A 6343-nucleotide genomic window follows, 5' to 3' on the forward strand; every position below is an offset into this window, starting at 1 on the left:
TCATCATCATCATCATCATCATCATCATCATCATCATCATCATCATCATCGTCGTCGTCATCGTCGTCCTTCTTCTTCTTCTTCTTCTTCTTCTTCTCCTCCTCCTCCTCCTCCTCCTCTTCCTCTTCCACTTTATCCACATCATAATTGCCATCAGTAGCAAGATTAGCATTACCACATCACCACTACTACCACTACTATTATTGTCATCATCATCATCATCATCATCATCGTCAGTATCATTATAGATATAGTGTTGATTGAATTGATCTATAATCTGTTACTGGTATTTTTATAATAACATAATATTAATAATAATCCTTTCTACTAAAGGCACAAGGCCTGAAATTAGGTGTGGGGGGACTAGTCGATTACATTAACCTCAATGCTCTACAAATACTTATTTTATCAACCCCTAAAAGGATGAAAGGCAAAGTCAACCTCAACGGAATTTGAACTCAGAATGTAAAGATAGATGAAATGCCACTAAGCATTTTGCCTCACATGCTAAACAGTTCTGTCAGTTTACCGCCTTCAATAATAATAATTATAATAATAATAATAATAATAATAATAATAATAATAATAATAATAATAATAATAATAATAATAATAATAATGATAATAATAATAATCATGATAATCATAATAATAGACCAGACATAACGATTATAGATAAGGAAAAGTGAAGTTGCTTACTTATCGACCTACCATGCCCGTTTGATTCCAGGAAGGTAAAGAAAGAGGAAGAAGGAAAAAAATACAATCCATTAAAGTTTGAAATAGGAAGAATTTGGTGCATACGAACAGTAAAGGTTGGGCCTATAATAATTGGTGTGTTGGGAACAGTAAGCAAAGATATAGACAAATGGCTGAAGGAGATTGAAATAGAATGCCCAGTAGAGACAGCAAGGATTATCAGGAGGGTTCTAAGCACTTGAAAGATTGCTGAAAATGTGTGGATACCTAATGTTACAGGTAGTAACCTGCTACCTAAATAAATCCTACCAGGAATAAGACCAAACCTGAGACAAACCAAAATAATAATAATAATAACGTTACTTTACTTCAGTTTATGAGAAACAGGAGTTTCCGAAGAAACTCTGGTTGTAACAGTAAAAATGAAGCTGGACCTTTAAGGGAAGGCCTGTTGTTCAGCAGTGGTTCAGTAAAGATGCAGACTGACTACAGTTGTTATCCTAATACAGCATCAGCAGATAATAGAGCAAAGAAGAGGAAGTGGATGAGTGAAGAAAACAGAGTTGTGATGCAGTGCTACTTAGAAAGTGAACCTAAAACGGATGTTCACACTTTGGATAGAGAGAGGTATCTTTAAAGTGACTGAGCAGAGATTAGTTGATGAAGCTAATGCTATTAGGAGAAAAAAGTGGATGACAGAATTGGAGGTAGAAGAGATCACAAGAGAACTGGAAAAGAAAGACCAGGCAGTAGGAAAGAGATACAGCTCAAACCAAAGAAGAACCTAAAGGAAAAAATAATAATAGCACTACCAACAAGGAAGGGACAACTAGCACCACCGACTTAAGTGATTTAAGTGAGGAAGATCAGAAGATTTTAGATGAGTTGCAGGAAATAATGAGTAAAGAAGTAAGAACAAAATTGCCAGCATTAAAAGGGACCAACAGAAGGAAGCTGCTAGAAATGACTAGGAAAGTAGAATCTGTTGTCAGCAGAATAGATACTAAAAATATAGAAGACACTAACTTATTGATCTTTGCAGGAGGGGTAGTAGTTGTCAGAAGATTAGATATCTAACAGGTAAAGGTTAAAAAAGAGGAAATGTGGAAAAGGAGACTACAAAATAAGGTGAAGACTTTAAGATAAGATCTGAGTAGAATAGAAACCTGGAAACTGAACAAGTTAGGCAACACAAGATGCAAATCTTCACTCTTAGTCAAAGAGAAATGATTTGGGACAGTAATAGAAGAGTTGAAACAGCATAGCATAGCAGGCAAGCTCTTCAGATATCAGAAAAGAATAGATCGGTACCAACAGAATAGATTATTTGAGACAGACTAGAGGAGGTTTTATAACCAAATAAATAGTGGAGAATGAAGTATTGAAGATGAGAAACCTAACGCAGAAGATACTAGAAAGTTCTGGAGTAATATTTGGGATAAGCCAGTCAATCATGATGAAGATGCAGTTAAAGAAATTGAGGGAAGAAGCAGCCAGATCTAAGACTAACTAGTGCATTAATGAGTAAAGTGTTAGGAAAAATGCTGAATTGGAAGGGCCCAGGACCAGATTTAGTTCAAAGGTACAGGCTAAAGAAATTTAGTAGTTTACATGGGAGGCTGAGGAAACAACTTAAGGGTTGCCTTAATGGAGGAATAATACCAGATTGGATGACTAGAGGGAGGACAATGCTCATTAAGAAAGATAAGAGCATGGGTAATACAGCTAGCAACTTTAGAGCAATCACTTGCTTACCGTTAATGTGGAAGCTGTTAACAGGAATGCTTTTAGAAAGCTTTTACAAGCACCTTAACAACCAGAATTTACTGCCAAAAGAACAGAAAGCTTGCAGGAAGAAGGCTAGAGGAATGCATGATCTATTATATATAGACAAAGCAGTTCTAAATAAAGCAAAAGCTAGAAAGAAAAATCTAACAATAGCATGGATAGATTATAAGAAAGCCTATGACAGCGTCCCACACTCATGGATAAGTGAATATTTGAGAATGTTCAGTATAGCAGACAATGTAAGATAATTATTAGCTTCAGCATGAAGAAATGGAAAGCAGATCTCTACTCAGGTGACACACTCTTAGGGAAAGCTAATATCAAAAGAATATCAAAAGAGGAATTTTCCAAGGTGACTTGTTGTCCCCTTTGATATTTGTCATATTTGATCGCTCTCAGTTTAGTACTAAGGAAGGCAAAAGCAAGGTATCAGTTCAGAAATAGTAAAGGAAAAATTAACCATTTGCATTACATGTATGATCTGAAGTTTTTTAGTGAGAATAGAAAAGAGATAGATTCTTTAATACAGACTGTGAGACTCTTCAGCAAAAAGCACGGAATTTGGCATAGATAAGTGTGCAATATTAGTCATGAGAAGGGAACCAGTAGTCAACAGCAAAGGCATCATTGAAAGAGGAGAGAGTTATAAGTATCTAGGAGTATTAGAATCTGACAGAGTACTAACTATAGAAATGAAACTGAAGAAAATTGAGGAGTACATCAGAAGGGTAAGGAAGCTAATGAAGTCAAAGCTAAATGGTCCGAATCTAGTGAAGGCTGTAAAAACTTGGGCAGTACCATTACTTAGATACTCAGCAGCTTTTGTAGATTGGACAAAAACTGAATTAGCAAAGCTAGACAGAAGAACTAATGAGAAATTCAATATGAATGGAAGACTCCATCCAAGATCAGGATTAGCAAGATTATATTTACCTAGAAAGTGGAGTTAGGTAGAGTAGATATAGACACCTATGTAAGTAATAGTGAAGAACGTTTGTTAAAAGCTGCTAGAGTCACAGCAAGACATAGGGAAACCAAAAAACCCAAACTAAGTTTAAAACCAGTAAAAATTATCTTACTAGCAGGAGAAGGCATTGCATAGTAGATTCCCAAAGATAGTCGCAGCAAATGGTTGTAGTGAGATATGGTTATGTTTGCAGAAAGGAAAGCTGAAAAGGGAGACAGAAAGTTTGCTAGTAGTAGCACATGATCAAGCATTAAGAACTAATTGGATAAAAGCCAAGATAGATAAAAATCAAGTAGATTTCCAATGTAGATTATGCAAATCAAAAGAGGAAAGTGTTACTCATATAGTAAGTAAATGTAGCATGCTGGCATGGAAAGAATACAAGAAAAGACATGACAATCTAGGGAGAGTAATCTAATGGGAGTTATGTGGAAAGCTAGGATTTGAATATTTCGATAAATGGTATGAACATGAACCTAGTAAAGTACTAGAAAGTAAGAAATATAAGATGTTGTGGGACTTAAACATTCAGATTGACAGAGTAATATAAGTTAGAAGGTTTGATTTAGTAGTAGTAGACAAAGAGAATAGAAAGTGGCAGATAATTGACTTTATGGTCCCTAATGATGAAAATATCAATATGAGAGGTATAGAAAAAATAGCAAAGTACCAGGATCTAACCATTGAATTACAGAGACTATAGAAAGTTCAGGTAAAATGTATCCTAGTAGTTATAGGTGCACTGGGAACTATCCCTAAAGATTTAAACAGATGGATAGAGGAAATAAGCATAAAACCCAGTTTAATACAGCTCCAGAAAACAGTGTTATTAGGAGCAGCTGGAATACTTAGGAGGTTTCTTGGCATCTAAGGTTACTTGTAGCCTGATGTTAGGATATTTTCTTTTCCAACAGTCTAATCTGTCTATGTATATGAATATAATAATAATAATAGTAGACAAATGGCTGAAGGAGATTGAAATAGAATGTCCATTAGAGCTCCTACAGAAAGTTTGTCTCTTAGGGGCAGCAAAGATTATTAGGAGGGTTCTAAGCACTTGAAAGACTGCTGAAGACTGTGGATACTTATGGTTACAGGCAGTAACCTGCTACCTGCATAAATCCTACCAGGAATAAGACCAAACCTGAGCCAAACCAAAATAATAATAGTGAATAAAGGAATGAATGCTACAGAGTTAAGGGAAATCTCTGTTATTGAGAGATGGAAGGTGTAAGGTACCATATTTAGACTGAGAGTGTGGCAACAAACTAATTTCTCAATGTTTGAGAAAGAAAAGCATAAGGGACACCATCAAAACATTGGTGATGATATCATAGTCACTTTTGTGGTACAGCTGGTCAGTACTAATATAACTTTCAGCAATATGTGTTCTGATGGGATCACCACTAACATACAAGTCCTCATGATCTCACAATACCACAAAATAATTCTAGAGACATGCCCTATAGAGAATACTGAGATGCAGGCCCTGGAACTCAGCATCTAAAGCAGAAAGCCTTCCACACTACACTTATGACTCTAAAAGTCTCATTTACAGGGTTTCTACTCAGAAAGTCTAAAAGAACAAAAACTAAAACAGCAACAAACTATGATTGTTACTGATCTTAAGATATTACAAGGCACAGATCTGGAGTTGTTAAAAAAAAAAACTACCCAATCCTCCTCATTGCCAGGAACTAATTAAGCAAACCAAAAACTTTGTATCTCAGAAACAACTGGCAAAGACAATGAGCCATACACAGCAATAAATAGAACACTGACAAGAGAATCGCAAGGAAGTACCCCATCACAGTAACATCACACACTATCCACATAAGATGGGGATCAGTTGGAGACTAGATTGAACTCACAGATCTTTATGAAGAAAAAGAAAAGAAAACCAACAGAAAACGTTTGTAAAAGGTAATACAAAATAGCAAAGGACACTGCTACACCACCTGGAAGGAAGAATCTACCTGCTCACATTTATACAATGATATTCATAATCCTTTGTAGGGCTCACAAGGATCAAATGAAACATCTGTAACATATTATAAAGTGTGGATCAGAAAGGGGATCAAATAGCATAAAAAAGGACTGAATCATCATCGTCATCATCATCATTGTTGTCGCCCTCATCAATATCGCTGTCACTGGTGGCAGTATTGTCGTTGTCATCATCATCCTCATCATCATCATCATCATCGTCATCGTCGTCGTCGTCGTCGTCGTCATCATCGTCATCGTTGTCGTCATCGTCGTCATCATCATCATCTTCATCATCATCATCATCATCATTGTTGTTGTTGTCATTGTTATAGTTATTTTAACATCCAAATTTTCATGTTGGCCAAAGGGAACTTGTTGTTAAGATGGCTGGATGCCCTTTTTGTCACTAACACTCACTCGTTTCCAAATAAGGTAATATTTTCACATAAACTGATGTTTCTCAGAAGATTGTAAACAAATAAGACCATTTGCATGACAGACATTCGTTTACAACTATCACGTGTGATAACAAGGCAAGGAGCAGTAACACACACATGCACAAGCAAGCATAGATACATGCACAGATACACATGTGCACGCATGTGCGCGCACACACACATGCTTACACAGATATATGTGTGTGTATGTGTGTGTATATATATATATATATATATATATATATATATATATACACACACATATAAAATAAGCATAAATAGTGGGCTTAATACATTTATTTGTGCCTTATAAGCTTACGGCTGTTTCAGATATGTATTTTGGGTACATTCATGGTTCAATTTAATCAATCAGTCAATTGATCGATTGAAAATATCTTAAACAACCATTGTAATGCTATCTTTGTCGTGTGTGTGTGTGTGTGTGTGTGTGTGTGTGTGTGTG

The sequence above is a fragment of the Octopus bimaculoides genome, chromosome 16 (genome assembly GCF_001194135.2).
Source record: "Octopus bimaculoides isolate UCB-OBI-ISO-001 chromosome 16, ASM119413v2, whole genome shotgun sequence".
Taxonomy (NCBI): Eukaryota; Metazoa; Mollusca; class Cephalopoda; order Octopoda; family Octopodidae; genus Octopus; species Octopus bimaculoides.